The 21,317-nt window shown below is 37.4% G+C and overlaps 1 protein-coding gene across 1 annotated transcript in view; it reads left to right on the top strand.

The window, feature by feature from the left end:
- LOC139456997 (zonadhesin-like) overlaps window positions 1-21,317 on the top strand; it is a 387,647-nt gene that overhangs the window by 237,615 nt on the left and 128,715 nt on the right. The window lies entirely within an intron of this gene.

Genomic DNA, 21,317 nt, shown 5'->3' with positions numbered 1-21,317 from the left:
TGTTGATTACTTTCTTTTCATTATTGTAGTTTTGTTTGTATCATTATTGATGTATATTGATGTATTTCATGTGTTTGTGGTTTAACGCCTCACACAGCAATATATCAGCTGTATCATGGCGATGTGTAAATAATCGAGTCTGGACAGGAAAATCCAGCGACTGACATCATTAGCATGGATTTATGCAATTTGGTATACGATAACATGCATCAACCAAGTCAGCGAGGCTGACCACCCGATCCCGTTACATATTCATGAGCCATTGAAACAGGTTTAAGTGATAATGACTTCTATAAACAAACATAAATGTTTAAATAATATAGATTAATATGATTAACACTAAGGTGGTCATGCAATGGACAATGTAATGTTAAAGACTCAATTACTAGCATATGTCTATACTTAATTGGAATGTTGTATTTCGAATGAGTTTTAACAGCAAGCTACGATTTTGTAACGGTTTTCTGATTGGTTATTGATACCATACATATGTTCGGTATGATAAATTTGCCAACTTCAATTGTAAGCTACTGTCATTAACACAATGATTATGCATTTCTATTTCTTTTCTTATTTTTCATTATTTGTTGTACATGCTTTAAGGAATCTGATGTGAATAGATGTAACTCATAAGAGTTTGCTTTTGGACAATAAAACTTTATCAAAACTCTCAATGTTGTCGATAAGAGATATTTAGAGATACTTTGCTTTTTCCAAAATCGTCGATTAGACTGAACCGTTTGTGAAAGATTAGACACATAATGGAGGAGTTACCAACCACTTCATGACGTATTATGTATGTGTGTTCGATCTGAAGGGGGGAAAAAGATGTAGGCTTAAGACCTTTTTTGGGGAATGGAGTAGGAAGTGTTATTGGATAACTAAAATATATTGACATTTTCATTCATTCATTTATGTCACTTCTGGCAAATCTCTCAAATTACCTGAAGTGCCTGTAAAATATAACTCCTATTATCCTGTGGTTGTCTATAAAAACACCGAGATGAAGTGCTCGTAAATTATGATCTTCAACCAGTACATTCCCATGTCACTGCCGTCATGTCCATTATCAGAAAATGCGTAACAGCCTATAAATGAAATGCCACGGTTTGTATCGTATAATACTTACTATCCTATCGCAGTGATTGTGCTAAATACATAATTCCAAATAAGGCAAAAATATCATAAATTTATGTCAACACGAATGCGCAAATAGGATTTTACTTCCCAACATATTTTGCAATAATGAACTCGTTTGCATCTCACAACGTTATTACAATAACATGAACATTCAGCACAAAATATATATAGACTGACAAGTACTATATTATTCTTGTACGCATGATACATGTAACTGAGAATGATGTACCTGAAGAACTGGAAAAGTTATCTACTTTTCACTTTTCGGTGACAGCGGCCAAGCTTCCGAGACGGGTCAAGGCAGGGATTCTGGGGTGATGAGTGATGCACACACTTAAGATTGTCTTGAAGGATGAAAAGTGTGAGAGATGCGTAAACACGCCCTTGTCCCATTATATATACACAGTGCCCTTACCGGACTGTACTGGAACATTCCCATATGTTTATCCAACACACTTTACCATCCGCGTTATACCGTACACATCACACCAGCATCTAAATATGGTAACTTCCTGACGACTGCTTACATTACATAGAACTTCATTCCTGACGACTTATCATTTTCAAAACACAATGCAATGAGCGTCTGAAGAATTTCAGCAGAAACAGTGTAACACAGTTACAATCATTGTTAAAAAGGAAAATGCACGGCAAAAAGGGGGCACGGGTGGCCCAGTCGTCTAAGGCGCCGCGATTCGCTGTGCAGAGTCGCGTCCCTTGGGCACGCCAGAAACCTATGATTGTTGGTTCGAATCCCGATTATGTTTCTAGGTTTGTCAGCACAAAACACGTGCTCGTGGGTTTCACCGAAGTGGGAAACGTCCGAGACCTGCAATACTTTGGGCTTTCTTCCCACATGAAGCTGACACGCCGTGATGTTACTGGAATAATGTTAAAAGCAGCGTTAAACCCAAGTCACTCACTCACTCACTGCCAAAAAGAAATAGTTTGTACTTAATTGACAAGTGATTTATTGTGTACTCACTAATGCGACACGTGTCGCCACGCCTACATGTAGTACTACACCAAGGAAGTTATACAATATTAGCGGTAGCCTGCAGCACATGCCAAGTGAAGCAATACCATGGGTACTGAGTGATTGCAACCAATTTAAAAGAAAATTAAGTCAATTTGAATCAATTTAAACAAAACATATCTGAGGTTTATATATACACCGTTTTTAGCTATGATGTTAAAACGAGTGAAGAAGTTTTGAAAAGAAGTTACATCCTTTAAAGAAGACCTTGCTTTCGAAATGTCTGAAGAACAAAGTTGTCCGATTCTCCATTGTTCATGGTGCCTTAGGTTTGGTATTTCCCATTCTGTTGACTGACACTGCGATAGAACCCGGGTTTGCTACCAGAAATACAGCTGGGGTGGCTCGATCATTTTATTACCGTCTTCACCATGCTTGTGGTTTTGACACAGAGGTGCATCCATGGTATGACCCAGAATATATAGAGGGTGTCGTGGAAAATGATTAATACAAAATCCTTTGGAATTGGCCCGTATACAGCCTCAGACGTATCAAGGCCAACAAACCTAATCTTGACCTTTTTGATAAATCCAATGAAATCATGTATATCATTGAATTATCTGCCCCTTTTGACAGTAATGTGATTGACAAGATTGAGGAAAAATATTGCAAATATGCAGACCTCGCTTTCGAAATGTCACGCTTGCATCCCAAGTACCAAGTTGTCCGACTCCCCATTGTTCTCTGTGCCTTACGTTTGGTACCTCCAAATCTGTTGACTGACATTGGGAGAGAACCCGGGTTCGCTACCAGGAATACAGCCCTTCTGACAATCTGGGTAATGCAGAAGGCTGCAGTGTTGGGGAGTCTTCACCTGTCTATTTTGGAATGCTCATTGTAAAGTTAAGGATATGTGTAACACCTCATGTCGTATGAACTCAACTTGAATGTGACAAATCACGAAAGTGCACGGGAAATAATGTGCATACTTACGTCATGTTATGTTGATTTTCCTCACATTCATTCTGTCTGAAGTATTTTCCAACTGTAAGGCAAGTTAACAACACGTACCATTTCACAGTGTTGTTTGGCAGGAGGCAGTTAGGGGACAGAAACCACCATAGACCAGTCTCGGAGCAGACGCTGTATTCACTTGACCACCGAGGCAGCCTCAGTATACGAATATTTCTCTTAAACGTCATTCTATTGACCCGTTTCATTTTGTGAACCATTCCCCTGTAGGCGCTGAGATCTGGAAACGTGATATCCGCTACTGCTAAGGCGGTGCCTTCAGAACAAGAAGAAGCTGGACTGCGTATTAATCCTGTTTATGTAGCACCTCATGCGCAGGTAATGGAAATACCACTTGACAGTGCAGCCCCAGCAGATCCTAGCACATGTTTGGGAGGTATGTACACTCTGAGGGTATGATATTAGGGTTTATATACACATTGTTCCTGAAGGGTTGGTGTTCTTGTGCCAAGCTGTAATAAACAAGAAAATGTTGTTTTATTGACATGCGTGTGTGCAAATTATTTAAGACCATATATTAAATGACAAGATTAGTTTTTCTCATTATGTGTTAACTAAAGATACTTCAGTGAGTGAAATTACATCTGACAGTGCTCATGTAATGATAAAACGATTAACATTCCCTTTTCCGAAACAACCTGCAAAGTAATGAGGAATACACAATTACAATGCCTATCCATGAGTTTGGTTAACCTGGGGGTTACATAGTAGATGTAAGACGAAACAAATAGATTCAGGTGCACAATTGACTTGCTTCTGCATGTGATTGTGACGTATTTCACTGGTGGGGTAGATAGATACAAATACTTTGCTTGCATATTATTTTTTCTAATTTCACTTTCAATGAATCAATATATTTTCTGAAAGACAAGTCACAATGTAAAAAAGTTTGTGTTGTCTTTTTTTCTAGGTGGGGATTATCCTGAAACGAGAGGAGAATATGTTGGTCTGGATAGAAATGCTGCCCAACTTTCAAACACTTATGAACACCTGAGCAGTTATGAACAAATTGGCAACCTGTGAAGTGCTGGTTTCCTGCAAACTAACGTGAATCTAACAATATTCACAATCAGAAATAACATTCATGACAATGGGTTCAGGGACAATTGAGGTTTTACGTTCAACCGTGAAACAATATACCATATACACCTGTCAGTTATGGTGTATTGCTATATTTTGAATACAGCATAACATCATCAAATTAATAAGAAAAGCTCTTAAAAAGTCATTTCAAGGTACATTATCTGTCAATATAATAGGTTTGTGATAAATAAATGTTGGATGCCATTTCCAAATTTTGATCCTTTAAACAAAACGTCTTTCTGGATCTTGTTGTCTTTTGTGACAGCATTAATAGGGAGATATACATGTACGACACTGCACTACTTTATCCGCACCGAAACGTCACAAGAGCATAAGAAAAATTGTCATTCTCACAATTGCCTGTGCAATGACATGAACATGTCTTCAGTGCAACGTAGTTAGGGTGCAAAATAGTCTACTATGTCACTGGATAATGCTTGATTCTCATTGATCAGAACCGGGTATCGAATTCTAATCTATACCTCAAAATCGTTATGCCTTTTCACACAAAAACCTTGTGTAAATAGACATCAATCTATCGAAGGCACAGCATCAATTAGTTTAACAATGGCTGTCGATCAGCCATTAAGATTGTATTCCTTCGATATCGGAACAACAGCTCATCGAAAAAACTCAAATCTGTTTCAGGACACATATATCAGTAAAACACACACTAGCCACTGTGTCGGGACCACACATTCATCAGTCACAAAAATGAGCAGTCTCTTTCATGTCGTTTGGAGCTTAAACACGGCTATATTCAGCCATATTTCAAGGTGCTTTCGTTGGCGATGAGGTTGATCCAGCAGGCTCATTTCCACCAGTATATCATCACGTTAATGTGAATATAATAACGGATCTTCTGGGTGCATGACATGTGTGTGAATGTTTACTGCTGTTTATCATATAATAGATAGATTTATCGGCAGGATAAATGAAACAGATAAAAACGGTATCCGTTGGGATCATATGCGGATAGAGATGAAAATATCAAAGGTCATGAAGGAACTTGTGTTTATAAACAAACATGGCATCGTCCAATTAAGAATTAATCATCTGCAGAAACTACTGAAATACTTTCTGCCATTATCAAAAGAATAGTCTACTAGACTGAAAATAAGTGTCTAACTGTGACGTAGCTAAGGCGTTCTACAAGGCTGTGCAACTTTGTAGATGAAAATTGCGAAACAATTCAGCGAGGACACTAGCATAATGGAATCAGTTTCCATATCTGCCCTTGCAGAATTCTGCAGATTGGAACCTTTTCTCCAAATCAAAACAGTTGGATTTGATCGAAATATGTCCGAATTGTTACCTTGTTTCTCTTTGTCGCCGTGTGTATGTGGTCGATGTAGTTTATTTGTATATATTTGTTTTAATTCAATTTTTGGTTTTTAAATAGAATTATTGTATATAACAAGTTGTTCGTGTCATCAGTCAGCTACAACAAAGTTTATCTGACCTGTTTTACCTATTAATTGCCCCATGGTCAGAAGCTTCATATGCTGATTGGCCAAGCTAACACCTATTGTAAACTGCATGCTTTGATTACACTGCATCCTCTCCCAGTACATGAACTGACAGAACTGCTTAGATCTTCAATCAGGTGAATTAAATGGTTATTATCGCTATTTTGTGTTGTATTGAAACAATACAGTATGTTTAAAGTGTTATATTAAGTAAACTAAATGTATGCAATCTGATTCAAATGTTGGTTATGTCTAATTATTTGAATAAGGTAAGCCAAACGCCCATAATTTATCACTGAAATATATATTCTATGACTTCAATGAAATATATGTGAAAGTGTTTTTACTTCAAGAATGTTTTAAACAAATCTTTGTAATGAACAGATTCAGAGGTGATACATGCAAATCATTTTGAATATAATGTGTGTATTATCTTGTTCAATATATTAACTGTTAAATAGTGTTTTAGTCTATTTATTATTTATTCAGATCAATAACTATGGTGCTACCATAAGTGTGGCAGTTGTGATCCATACCCTTCTATCACCTACTGGGTATGCATTGTGTTTTATATATTTGTCTCAGACTTAAGATGTAATATAGTTGTTATGACCACATTTAATGCAATATTATATTATCATTAATGTCTGTCTTAAAGTACTGTAGATGTTTATACAGATTGTATAGGCATCATGTATATATATTGTGTGTGCATTACACAGCCACATTAAAGTCAAAGAGTTGTATCCCTTGGATGTCGATCTTGTGTCGCATGTATAGCGTACAGTCTATCTGGTGCTTTAATGGATGACTGATATATGTAATACTTACTTGTAATAAGCCCATTTTATGTATCTAGCATTGATGATAATGTTTATCATATTATGTAATTATGTGTTTCAGGGTGTCTGATATCTTGCACCCTTGTTCTTATGCATCGCATCGCAATAAATACCTCAACCTGTAGGATATATTTGTTCACTCTAAAAAGACATGCACTAAACTGTTACATGTTCATCAGATTGCACTTCGTAACGTTAGATTTCATTTTTTTTACTGAAACTGCTTGTATGCTAAGTGATTACTGTAAAACTAGCCATCACCATATGCATGTTTGGTAACGGTGTAAGAATCAAGATTGAAACATCCACAAATATAATAAAAAAAGTTGATCATCAACGCAATCATGTCATCAGATACATTTCCACACTCCAGATGTCTATCAAAAGTATTGTGCGACGTCGTCATAGCTGATTTCTTTCTTCATGCGGCTTAAAACAACAAACACAGATACAGTTCTCTCAAAGATTCAAAATCGGATTTTAATGTGAAGAGACAAAGTCAAAGTGAAATTCTTCCACTGTGGCATATCACATTGTTTCCTGAAACTAGGCTTGTATATTCAGTCGCGTTTACATAGTTGCCAATTACAAAGGTAAGCACAAGTATGCCACAGTCATAAATTCATTGAACAATAACCTGCTTCCATCAATCAAATAAAGCAAACCCTCCCTTTTCTTCGAGGAGTATCTGAAAGTTTATGGAGTGACGTATGAGGTGAGGTCCTAGGGGGTTTATTGCACTTATATGGCGATGTTCATGCACATGTGTGTGTGTCTGCTTGTGCTTGTCCGGACTTTTTCCTGTTTTATAGAGACACTGTGCAACGGTTAACATGCATACCCCAGTCATGATCAGATACATTTATTCTGACTCAGACCCATCCCATCTTTGTGTAATCCCCTTAGTGCAGACAGTCGGGAAGGGTAACAACGGGAACCACATTTTTACGTCATGTGGTATGATAAAACCAGCGGATCGAACACCGACCTTCCCCTCTCGGGGCACACGCTCTATCCACTATGGGACACCTGTCGGAAAACATCGGTTTCTAACAGTGTATCCTGGATTCAATGACGGATCATGTGCCACACTCATGACATTCTGCCACTGATACCTATGATACGCTAGATTCAGTTCTACTACTAGGATTACTTATTGAATCTTACCAATACGATATTCTTAATTTCAAGACTTGCACATGAAAAAGACACGACTTATACCTTATATATCTTATCTGAGAGACGACGTATATCGTATCTGAGAGACTACTTACATTCTCATTTAGCAACCTATACCCTATTTTAGAAATAACTGATACTCAGCCTTATATCTCTGAGAGATGAGTAATACCATACCTGTGACATACATTTTACCCTGTTAGAGATATGACATATATTCTATCTGAGTGACGATTGATACACTATCTGGAAGACTACTTATACCCCATCAAAGAAACGACTTATATCTTACCTGTGACATGACTTACATGTATACACCTTGTGAGAGACGAGTTAGACCCAATATGAGAGATGACTAATACCCTGCCAAAGAGACGAATTGTACCCTATCTGAGAGATGAATTATGCCCTATCTGAGAGACGAACAACTTTCTCATTGAGAGACAGCAAATACACAATCTGAGACACTTATACCCTTTCTGAAAGTCAACTTATATTGTCTCTGAGAGACGACATACTCTCTCTGAGTGACAACTTATACTCTACCTAGGAGAAGTTATACCCTTTCAGAGACAGGAAACATACCCTTTCTGTGTTAAGACTTATTTCCTGACCAAGTTAGGACTTATACCCTATCCGAGATAAGACGTATAACCTATCGGACTTAACTTAACTTAATTCTTATCTGAAAGATGTATTATAACCTCTCTGAGAGGTCAAGTCTTGGAAAGGCATTTAGAAGCGATACACACAAGGAAGATAATTCATGGATGTCAACTTCTTCATTATGAAGAACGCAACGTTTCGGAGTAGATACTTACTCTTTTGGTGAATAATTGCTATAAAGTAGGAACATATATATGTATCTCTTAGAGCAACGAAAGTAGTAAGACAACCAGGGTGGAAACTTAAGGCTGATAGATGATAAGCAGTGGACAAATGGAAGCCAACACTTGACAGTAAATAAGCACTGAAAGTTGAAGGCGATTGACGACTGGAAGTCAGGATTTATATCATCACTAATTGGTGATAGGCAACGGACCCAGAGTCTAGCAATAGCACTGTAGATACGTTATGGGAACGAATTTAACCGTGTTGATCTCTTTGGCGAAAATGGTGATTGATATAAGTTTTGATTATGCGTTTAAGACGTGTTTAGCAAAATAGCACGAGCAGAACATCTAAAGATGAGCATTCCTTTACACGTTTCAGAAGGTTTTAAACGTATTTGACACGGGCTTCGACTCACACTCCTGAACATATTCAGAGCAATAAGGGAAAACAGTTTGATAATAAAACGTGTAAAAAATCCTTCAAAAGAAATGGGTACAGAGTATTACACCTGTCAAAATATAGAGGAAAATGGGCAGTGGTCGAGCGATTTGAAAGAATGCATAAACATCATATGTGGCGCTACTTTACAAAACGGAGATCGCGCCAATACGTAAACAAAGGTTACAATTTCAGTTATCAGAGAACGATAGGAAGAAAACCTGAAGAAGTAATTCCGGGGGATTTGTTAACAGAAATACTATTAGAAATATTATATTTTATTAACGTTTCTCGAAATATAAAGGCACCATTTTAAAAGCAGGAACTCATGTCAGATCTTCCGGCATTTCAGCGTACAGATAACAGCATTTTTCATTATCATTATATGCTTTTTGAGTAACCCTCATGGTGTTCAGTTACGAGAAGGACTCGACCGACAAACAACTCTGGATAGCTATCTGATGTATATTGTAGTTGCCTTAGTTATCTGCGACCAAATCCTACCATAAAGCCCTCGACGAAGCGCGATCCTCCTCACCAAATAGTCACCAGCTTAAGCGACAGTCCTCATTACGTCTTTCGCTCATAACGTAAACTTGACGATTCCTCCGGGACGTGGGAAGCCAGCTGGTGACCGTGAATAAGGCCCCATTATCATATACCCGATGGAAATACCATGGAGAGTTTCAATTATTTCTAGCAAGATAACCGTACACATATTTAGACTTGTACACCTTCAAACGCTTGTACGCGAGATGTGTGTACAGATAGTATTTGATCATGGTGATGTAAAGCTGACTGATGCAGAAAGGTCGGTCAACTATGACGAAATTCGATGACGCGTTTGATGAGGGTTCCAGCCTTTTAGTGTGACTCGATGGCCATCGTTATTATTGGTTTTGTTCAGATCATAACAAGGAAAGTTCGTTAGATATGAGACTGAATGCATACACAAGCAGTTAACCGTTAGGTCATTGTTATCAGTTCCCATTGTTGATATGTTTTGGAATCATTGTGTTGCTTAAACGCTTGACAGAGGCCTATGCAATGAGTTGCCATTTACCTTGTTCCTTTACCTGTGTTTCGATACACTACATGTTCAGTGTTAGGAACATAGATTAGATTTCAATACCAATTCAATGAGTGAGGAGGCTTTTCAATGATATTCAGAGCACAAAATGTAAAACTGTGATTATTGTGCATCTTGATGTATACACAGTGAAACAGAACGTGGTCCAAAGGTGTATTAACAGAGCGGATAAGGTGGCTGTTCAGGTGAGATATACAAATATTTCGACATTTCTTGATTTTATATTTGAGGCGAGTTGAGTGCATGTGTTTAAAAGTATCCACTAATGATACCTTATAAACAATGCTTTCTCCATAATCAGTAGGTGTTTCAAGTGTTCTGGCTCTCTAAGATGTGAACAACGTCGTCTGAAACAAGGGTAAATTCGCTGCAACTGAACTACAACCTGTTTTTGTCTTTAACAAAATCGGCGATGATCAGACAGAGTCTACATTTATCGACAGTATCTAACTAACAGTTATCACAGTTTCCCATGGCCAATGCAGCATCTTTCTGTAGAAAAAGAATGTTCTCCATTCTGTTCTATCATTCCTCATTACGCATTGTCTCCAACTATATTTTTTCTCACTTTCGCATTGTATTCTTCTACTATAATTAATTGTTCCATTTATTGTAATAATTATATTACTGTTTTTATTCAGGCGTATTACATGTCCCTATAATTAAGTTACTTATAATAATCCGAACTCGTGATAAGTAATTGTAGTATTCCGAATCATTTTGAAGTTTAATATGGACAACACTAAATTAACTGTTAAAACGGACATATCATAGCATGTCCTTGGCCCAGAGAACGATAAGCTTTTATCATGGAATAATATTTTTTGGCAGAAAACAAAATATATCTTATGTTCCTTTAAATATTTTTTTTTCCTAAAGGCTTAAAGCATATCTTTCCTCTCAGCACAAGTTTTGAAACCACTTCTTCTGTCAGTGCTGAACTTTAAGCAGGGTCGGTAGGGTAGCCTAGTGGTTAAAGCGTTAGCTCGTCACGCCGAAGACCCGTGTTCGAAAAACACAAGAAAACAAAAGTCTTTACGGCCATTTGTCATGCCACGGCTTTCAGATTGTCTAACGTCACCTCCGTAACCGACTTTTGACGGCTACATCAACCAGAAATGAACTGTTTAGGGGTAGACTGAGTGCGCAAACTGTTCGAAACCGTCTGAGAACTGCTCACCTTCAAGCACGACGGCCATACAGTGGGCCGATTCTGACTGAATTACACAGACGTAAGCGTCAGTTGTGGGCACAGCGAAACTTACGATGGACTCAGAGGAATTGGAATCAAGTCGTCTTCAGTGATGAATCCCGATTTAATCCTTGATTTGCTGATGGTAGGGCGAGGGTGTGGAGGCGCCGTCATGAACGTTACGCCCAGTGTTGTGTACAGGAAGTTGACAGATTTCGAGGCGGAAGTGTCATGGTGTGGGGTGCTTTCTGTGTCAATGCACGTTCCAGGCTTCTTGTCATCCGTGGCAACCTCAACGCTGCTGCTTACCGCAAAAAGGTACTGGCACCAGAACTTCTGCCTTTTATGGCAGCACATGGACCCAGTTTGATCTTCCAACACGATAATGCCAGACCCCACACAGCAATTTTGACAAGGAATTTCCTTCAGAATGTGAGAGTCAGCGTCATGGTCTGGCCGTCAAGGTCTCCCGACCTCAATCCCATCGAAAACGTCTGGGATGCTCTTGGCAGAAGTCTACGCACTCTCCAGAAACAACCACATAATTTGCAAGATCTTGGCACCATTTTGCAGCAACAATGGTATCGTCTTCCCAATCATGTGTTCACAAGCATCTCAAGGTCCATGCGGAGGCGTTGTGTGACAGTTGCCAACGCACAAAGTGGCCATACACGCTACTGAACGTGTGTGCCATAAATTCTCGTGCTTGGGACTTATGATTTAAACTGTTGATATTATTACCGAATACCGTAGGTGCTTGGAACAAATTATGGTTACCACCGGTAATTAAAATCCTTCTTTGGACATTAATGATTAGCAATTACCTTCTCTGATACATTTGTCCGTTGTATATCATATATGGGATTACTTTTAAAAGTGTGAAGTTTTTTTATTTGACTCAGTTTATATGGTGTATGGAATATGGTATCTGTGTAAACTTACGGAAACCACAGAGCATCACCAACAGTTGCCTACATTGTACTTGTATAGTAACTCTGCAATAAGTACTTCATTATATCGCATAACATGTCATGGGGTGTCAGTGGTGTAAGTTTTGGCGAATTGTTTCAGTCAGTGGAAATCAGCTGTAATTCTCTGGTTTCAGACACTCCAGATTCAGCTCATATTCTTCAGCTCAGTCTTAACTGTTAGTGTATTTGACCAATCGGAACCAGTGTCAGTTCAAGTTGCAGCCCACAATCTGTGCAATAAACTATTTACCACAATAAAGTAACCATCGTCTGCAAGAAAAACAGAAATCCCAAAGCATCACATTCTCAAATAGATACATCCCATTTAATAACAGTATCCGATGTATCACTTTTTCTTGTAACTCTGTAAAAAAGTGTGTCGGCTCTTGTAATTATTATATCATCGGTGTCAGCAGTAAATGTACCCCGTGCATATTCTCGTGTAGATGTTAGAAACAAATCTTTCATATACATTTGTGAACGTTTAGACATTCACTGAGGTGGTAATATCAGATGCCTTTAACTAATCAATACTTGACAGGCAGCAATCTCCCTAAAATCAGTACCGCCAGTTTACGCCGCCTATTCTAATGTAATGCTTCACCAACAGAGACGCCGAGACCCGTGAAGATCCGGGATAGGTCTTCAGCAGCCCATGCTTGTCATAAGAAGCGACTATGCTTCTCGTTAGAGGCGACTTACGGGATCGGATGGTCAGGCTCGCTGACTTGGTTGATGCATATCATCCATCCCATTTCAATGGATCGATGCTCATGATATCAATCACTGGATTGTCGGGTCCAGATTCGATGACTTACAGACCGTAGTCGTATAGCTGGAATATTTCTGAGTGCGGCGTGAAACAAAAATAATCTAATAGAACCTGAATTGTAAGTGTGAAAATAACGTTTTAATTATGGGTGTGATTATACACGTGATATTGCGAAAATACATATTTATACAAACTGAATGCGTTTAAGGCGTACTGTCAAAGATACACTACTGATGTTTAAGGATTTATTAACACTAGAAAATAATCACCAAGCTAAAGCACCAAGGCTTTAAGTAAGCAGTTGATAATAAGACTCACAGGCAATATACACACATCAGCAACACTGATTGTAAACTAGTCAATTTTCAGATACAACTGACACGATGTAAATGCACAGAGGGTATCAAATATGACACAGGTATAGGTTGCCACGACGTCGGAATACATATATTAACGGCCATCTGTTACGTGACCACCGTCTTTCTACTCAGCCGGACAGTGACTCTGAACTGGGGAGTGTCTTTGAACTTCCTCGATGGGTTCGATGCAGTCGTACAAACTGTGACCCAGTTTGGGACAATCTTCCAGAGGAAATAGAGCACTAAGCTTAGTAATTTGAAGGGCGACAAGGCCTCAATCTAAACCTCGTCAACGTCATATTACGTCACCGTTACCATAACAAAAGTGGATGGAATTTGTAGCTGATCCAAAAATGAACAAAAAACAACTAACAGCCGCATTTCGTTTCGTGGTTGTATTAACCCCCTGACGCATCAATATATCAGCTATATGATGGCGGTGTGTAAATAATCGAGGCTGGACAGGAAAATCCAGTGACTGACATCGGATTTATGCAATTCGAGATACGATTACATGCATCAAACAAGTCAGCAAGACTGACTACCCGATCCGATCCCGTTACATATTCATGTGCCATTGAAACAGGTTTAAGTGATAATGGCTTCAATAAACAAACATAAATGTTGAAATAATATAGATTAGTATGAATAACACTAAGGTGATCACGCAATGGACAATGTAAAGTTAATGACTCAATTAATAGCATATGTCTCTCCTAAGAACTTAACTGGAATGTTGTATTTTTGGAAAGTGTTATTTGAGTGAGTTTTAACAGCAAGCTACGGTTTGGTAACGGTTTTCCGATTGGTTACTGATACCACACATATGTTCGGTATGATAAATTTGCCAAGTTCAATTGTAAGCTACTGCCATGGACACACTAATTATGCATTTCTATTTCCTTACTAATTTCTCATTATTGCTGTACATGCTTTGCGGAATCTGATGTGAATAGATGTAAATCATAAGTATTTGCTTTTGGAAAATAAAACTTTATTAACACTATCAATGGTGTCGAGAAGATATATTTCGAGATACTTGGCTTCTTCCAAATCGTTGAATAGAATAGACTGAACCAGTTGTGAAAGATTGGACACAACCACTTCATTACATTCTATGTATATACTGAGATTTTCATTCTTTCATTCATGTCACTTCTGGCAAATCTATAAAATTACCCGAATGCCTGTAAAAAATAACTCCAATTACCTTATGGTTTTCTTTAAAAAACACCGAGATGAAGTGCTCGTAACAATTGATTTCAACCAGTACAATATATACTCATGTCACTGCCGTCATGTCCATTATCAGAAAATGGGTAACAGCTTACAAATGAAATGTCACGGTCTGAATCGTATAATACTTACTATCCTATCGCAGTGACTGTGCTTAGGAAAATGATTCTCTTAGGAAGAGAGTTGCCAAACTAGAATTAAAAAACTGATCAGACAGAAGCACAAACTCGAAGGTCTAATCTTATTTTTCATGGGTTACCAGATAAACGGGGATAGACTTGGCAGGAGAGTGAGCAATGTGTTAGAGCTTTTATGGAAACTTCACTCAATATGGATAATGCCTCTTCACTGAACACCGAGCGTGCTCATAGGTTACATTCCAAATCAAAGTCTAGGCCTCTCATTGTAAGGTTTGCCTTTTTTCAAAGAAAAAATGTGATGTTTTTGATGCTGCCAAAAAATACATTCAAGGAAATAAAGAGTTCAGAGTGTCCGAGGACTTTACACAGAGAGTTCGTGATATGAGATCACAGTTGTTTGACTTTATGAAGCCAGCACGAGATGAAGGCAGGGTCGCTTTTCTCAATTATGACAAACTTGTAATTGACGGGAAAGTTTTTGTCTGTGATGAAGAAAATCATAATATTAAACACATAGGTCAAAGACGTGGGTGGGTCTCCCGAGATATTCACCGACTTTCGGAATCGTCTCATGTGGCGTCTGATTCGACTCAATAGGATTACGGCCATGATTTCAGTACTTACAGGAATTCCTCTATTCAATCTGACTTTAATGTGACTGACAACTTGAGATGCCACAATATTACCTCCCACACATCCTCGGATTCCTTACCAGTGGTAAATACATATCCACCTGACACAACAACAAACAGTGACAGTATATCTAAAACTGATGCCAGTATATCAAAGGAGCTGACAAACACATCTGCTACTGACAATGCTATCCTGGAGAGTCCTAACCGAAGTACTGGTATTTGTATCTGGAACATCCATGGCTTGAAATCAAAAGTTAAGTATTCTGAGTTGATAACATTCTGCAAACAGTGTAATATCTTCTGTTTCTTAGAAACAATGTGTACTGATGCATTAGATATCTTGCAAAACATATTTAATGAGTATGATGTATTTGTCTGTAATGCCAAAAGATCTGCAACTAAAGGTCGGTTTTCAGGTGGTATAGCTGTATGCATAAAGAAATATCTATCGTCACAGTATAAACAAATTTACTGCCAGTGGGATAATGCCCTTTTTTTTAGATTGACAAACCCAACCTCTTCTCTGCAATTATTCCTGATATTCATCTATATTTGTATCCTTAACATTCTCCTGTCTATGATAATGAAGATGGAACTGGAATTGACAAGTTGGCAGAGCAGCTCTGTCAAATAATCCATGACTGTTGGGAGGGGAGTACATTCATCTTATGTGGTGATTTCAAAGCTAGAACAGGAAGTGAAGAGGACTTTATGGTGAATGATGAAACTGACTATTTACCTATTAATAAAGCTTATAAATCTGATAAATTCTCTTTACCCCGTGCGTCATGTGATACACATATCAATGATTTTGGTAGATCATTGCTAGACCTGTGTAAAATATTAGGTATCCATATTGTAAATGGAAGATCTACATCTGATAGAAATGGAGATTTTACTTTTGTTTCCCATACTGGGTGTAGTACTGTTGACTGCTTTATTTATCATCAGAGGTTTTCTCTAGGGTTATAGATTTGGTGGTTCTTAACAGAACCGAGTCTGACCACTTGCCGGTTCTATGAAGTATGGAACATGTCTTCACGTCAGAGTTACAAAGTAAGCAAGCTACAGAGAACACTGTTGGTTTTACCCTCACTCCTGTTCCTAAATATAGGCTTCCTATAGACAGAATACCAGCATATCAATAATATGTTTTTAGCAGCGAAAGTAGTCGAATGTTTGACGATTTTATTTCTGTTTTGCAAACTGACATAAATGCTGCAGTTAGGAAATTAGCTGATATACTGATCTACTGTGGGGAAAGTGCGGGGGCCGTCTGTAGATGGTCTAGAAATAAAACCTCTGAAGAGCAACCGTTATGGTTTGATGCAGAGTGCTGTCAACTTAAATCTAAGAAATACATGCTACTAAATCGTTTAAGATCATTCAAGAGTGACTCAAACTTAAAAGACTATTTATGTGCAAAAACTGAATTCAGAAAAAAGTGTAAAACTAAACAAAATGAGTATAAAATACATATGAGTCAAAAGTTAACCGAGGCTGCAAATATGAGTGATTGTAAGGAGTTCTGGAATACTATAAAGCACTATTTGAGAAGTAACGCACAACAAGGTGATATAACCCTTGACACTTGGTTTAGATATTTTTAAGAATTGATTAAATCCAGATTTTAACAGAAATGTAAATGAATTTGATAAATCAGTTCAGGAATTTTTAGATTCCAATTCATGTCAACATTGTAATTATATGCCTTTTACTGACCAGCTCTTATCAGGTGAAATTACTGAAAATGAAATTAAACAAGCTTTAAATGGGTTAAAAGTGGGTAAAGCAGCCGGTGAGGATGGTATACCCCCTGAATATCTGAAAAGTATAACAAACTTCATAAACCCTTATCTTAGGCAGCTTTTTAATAAAATTCTAGATACTGGTGATTTTCCAGATTCCTGGAATATAGGAATGATTATTTCTCTACATAAATCTGGAAAGATATCTGATCCAAGCAACTATCGAGGTATTTCACTCTTAAATGTGACTGGCAACTTGTTTTCTGTTGTAATTGAAAAACGTATTAGAACATGGTTAGATGTGAATGACCTGTCGTCAGAATCCCAAGCTGGATTTAGACCCAACTATTCTCCATCAGACAATATATTTATTCTTCAATCTTTGTGAACAAAATATCGTATTAAGGCTAAGGGCCTATTTTATTGTGCCTTTATCGATTTCAAAAAGGCTTTTGACTATGTGGATAGAAAGAAAATGATGTTTTTATTAATTACTAAAGGATTAACAGGCAAATTGTCAAACGTTCTACAGAGCATGTACTCATCAGTTAAGGCATGTATCAAGACAGATAAAGGAATCACTGAATGTTTCAGAACTTCAGCTGGTGTAAGACAGGGCTGTGTACTCAGCCCTGTCCTATTTATATTTTTCATAAATGAACTTGTAATTGAAATGTATCATGAATGAATCATAATTGATCTACTGATGTTACTATTTGCTGATGATATTGCTTTATTATCATTTTCAGTTAGTGGCCTCCAGAAACAGTTAAATGTTCTTCAGCTATATTGTGAGAAATGGGGCCTTGAAGTAAATTTGAAAAAGACAAATGTTGTTTTCAGAAAAGGGGTATTCTAAATAAATTTGAAAAATGGACGTATTGTAATAAGACAGTCAATATTGTTTCATATTATAAATATTTAGGAATGACTGTATCTACTCGATTAGCATGGTCAACAGCTTGTAAGCAGTTGGCTCTGCAAGCATCTAAAGCCTTGATTCCTGTCTATAGAGTTTTTAAAGAAAACAAATGTATATCTTTCCGAGTTGTTTCGGACATTTTTGACAGAAAAATAGCACCAATTCTTCTGTATGGTTCAGAAACATGGGGATGTCATTATAATGATTTCATAGAAAAAAATCATGCCATGTACTTTAAACGTCTTTTAGGTGTCGGTAAATATGCCTCTAACAAAGCCATATTAGGAGAAACTGGGCGTACAAGTCTTTTTGTTTCATCCCAGCTATGGGCAGTTAAATATTGGATAAAGCTACTTCGTATGAATTCAAATAGATTTCCTCTTCATTGTTATAATATGTTAAAAACCTTTGATGAAAAGGGTAAATATTGTTTATGGGTGTCTGATATCAGGAATATTCTTTGTATGTCTGGTTTTTCTCTTGCATGGATATCTCAAGATGTTGGAAATGATAAATTATTTTTCTACATGCATCTGTACTTCAGGATATAACTTTGAGAAGATCTTTGTGTAAATAACGAATATCATTACATAATTTTAATGTTAACAATCTCAAAAAGAAAAATGTACAAGATAAAGAAAGTAGTTTATGTCGTTATTGTAATGAAGGCTATGTTGAGGATGAGTTTCATGTACTTCTAATTTGTAAATAGTATCAGTTTCTTAGAAATAGATACCTACCTATGATTACAACAATGTACAAAGATGAACAACTGATGAAAAAATTGTTGAACTCCTGCAATGCTAATACAATATCATCTCTATATATATATATAATGTGTTGTACACATGAATGTACCTGAAGGGTGGATCTCAACAAACTCTTACTACTCCTTTTGATATTTTCATTCTGTCCTCACTGACAGACACTTGCACATATCCAGGGAAAATTTTGTAGAGAGAAGAATATTATAAAACTTAATAAATAGAGGGAAATAAATATTTCTAAATGTGGTAATCCTATAATTATAAAATTCTTGAGCATTGTCACATGAAATTTATCAGTCGGGATTGTAATTTGAATAACCACCTCCGTTGCTTGTGGTACAGCGTCTGCCGAAGCGAAGGTCGGGGGCATGATCCCCAACCGCATCATACTAAGACACGTTTATAGATTATACAAGGAAGGAAGAGAATTGATGGATGTCATCTTCTTTATTATGAGGAACACAACGTTTCGGAGTATATACTTATTCCTTTATCAGGTGAATGGATTCTATGAGGCAGAGACCACATGTATGTACTTGTAAAAAAACAAAAACGTAATAAAATAACAAAAGGTGGAAACGTTACATACAAGGGAAGCCAGATAGTTGGTGATAATTTAAGTCCTGGCTTCCAGTTGCCCTTCATGATAACCTATCAGCGCTAATTACTGCAAAGTGTTAGCTTCCATTGTCTATTGCTTGTAACCTATCAGGGCCACTGATCCTTCCCTTGTTAAGTTTGAAGGAGTCAGTATATACTCCGAAACGTGTTCATTATAATAAAGAAGTTGACATCTAAGATTTCTCTTCCTGATGTGTATCCCATCTAAATGCCGCTCATTTAAGGGCTAAACAAGAGCAAGTTGTCTCGGAGTCAGTGTACTGTGTCTGAGAGGGGTATTCATGTTAAACTGCGGCCTGCTATATCTGTGGGCTAGCACTATTAAATCGGCTTTAGTCCGGACCAGTACAAGCCACCAAACACTGATGCATGCGTGTTGCTTTGTAAGTGCAATTATCTTGTACGTGGCGTTTAATTCCATCTCACCTGCCCTTGCCTAAGAGCAATAACTTTAATCTTGTTTAAATTTAGAGACCGCTCACATGTGAAAAGCACAATGTTCTGAAATATCAGAATAGATATCAATTTTCTTAAACCCGAAACAGCATGATCAAACAAAGCAACATCCTCAGAAATATAATAATTTTGAGATTCACGAGGTTTACAAATCCGTACAAAAAACTGCACAGCAATTACAATAGCAATACACAATAGAGTGGCAGTACAATATTCAATGGCCAAGCATAATATGATGGCAGTGGTCAGTAACAAATACAAAATTACAGAGGTGATAGCAAAAGTAAGTGATAATAACATATATTCACTCTGCGGCGACAGCGGCCAGCTTCCGAGACGCGCCAAGGCAGGGATTCTGGGGTGATGAGTGATGCCCACGCTAAAGTTGGTCATGAAGTGATGAAAAACTTGAGAGATGCGTAAACACGCCCTTGTCCCACTATATATACAGCCTAACTAGCTTCTGGAACTTTCTACACAGTGCTCTCACCGGACTAGCTGTACTGGAACATTCCATATGTTTCTCCAACACACTTCACCATCCGCTGTACACCCACTGCAAAAAAAATCCATCTATACAAGCTTGTATATGCTTTGGAATGATGATATTTCCAAAGCATATACAAGATTGGAATGATGATATATACAAAAATATACAAGTTTGTATATACAAAAATATATAGATTTGTATATATGGTGTATCCAAATTTGTTTTCTTTGTATACATTGGTAAAGGGAGATAATTGTTATGTATTTGTGTATAAGTATTATATATGTGCAAATTGAAGTGTTTTAAATGAACACTGCGACTGTGTTTCTTTGTATATGTTGGTAAAGGAGGATAATTGCTATGTATTGTTCAATAATAATAAAAGAAATTGTTAATACTCCAATAATGACTTTTTTAATCATATAGTTGTCTTTAATAAGTGAATGAGATGTTTTATCACGTGAAAAATCTATGAATGTTTATTCAGCGTCCGAAAACCCATAACAAGGGGATATATGTTGTATTAATGTATTATGTTTTACAAAAGATAATAAGTACAAAGGTATTCTTTTCTCAATATGCTTCAACATGGGTAAATGGACATTGCACGTTTGTGACAGTATTGCTCCCAGGTGGCGGCGTCGTCCACTAATGCCTACGGTCTACAATAAACAAAGTCATGCACCAGTGATTTTCAGCGACACCTGCTATCAGCGCATCATTTCTGCAAATTTCAAAGAGTTCATTCCTAGCATGGGCATGTTGTTTTCATTCTGTAGGCATTATTCCACACTGCTTTATTCTTTTTGGAGGCAATAGTAACTGTAGGCAAAAGTGAACGTAGGCATTAGTGGCTGGAACCCAGGTGCGCAGAAACTGTTCCCGATTTTTTAAAAGTACTGATTTAACTCCGAAATTTTACATC

Source organism: Haliotis cracherodii, unplaced genomic scaffold, assembly GCF_022045235.1.
Source record: "Haliotis cracherodii isolate W230 unplaced genomic scaffold, xgHalCrac1.p SCAF_12, whole genome shotgun sequence".
Taxonomy (NCBI): domain Eukaryota; kingdom Metazoa; phylum Mollusca; class Gastropoda; order Lepetellida; family Haliotidae; genus Haliotis; species Haliotis cracherodii.
Note: the sequence above shows the minus strand (reverse complement) of the source record. Positions and strands in the feature narration are given on the sequence as shown.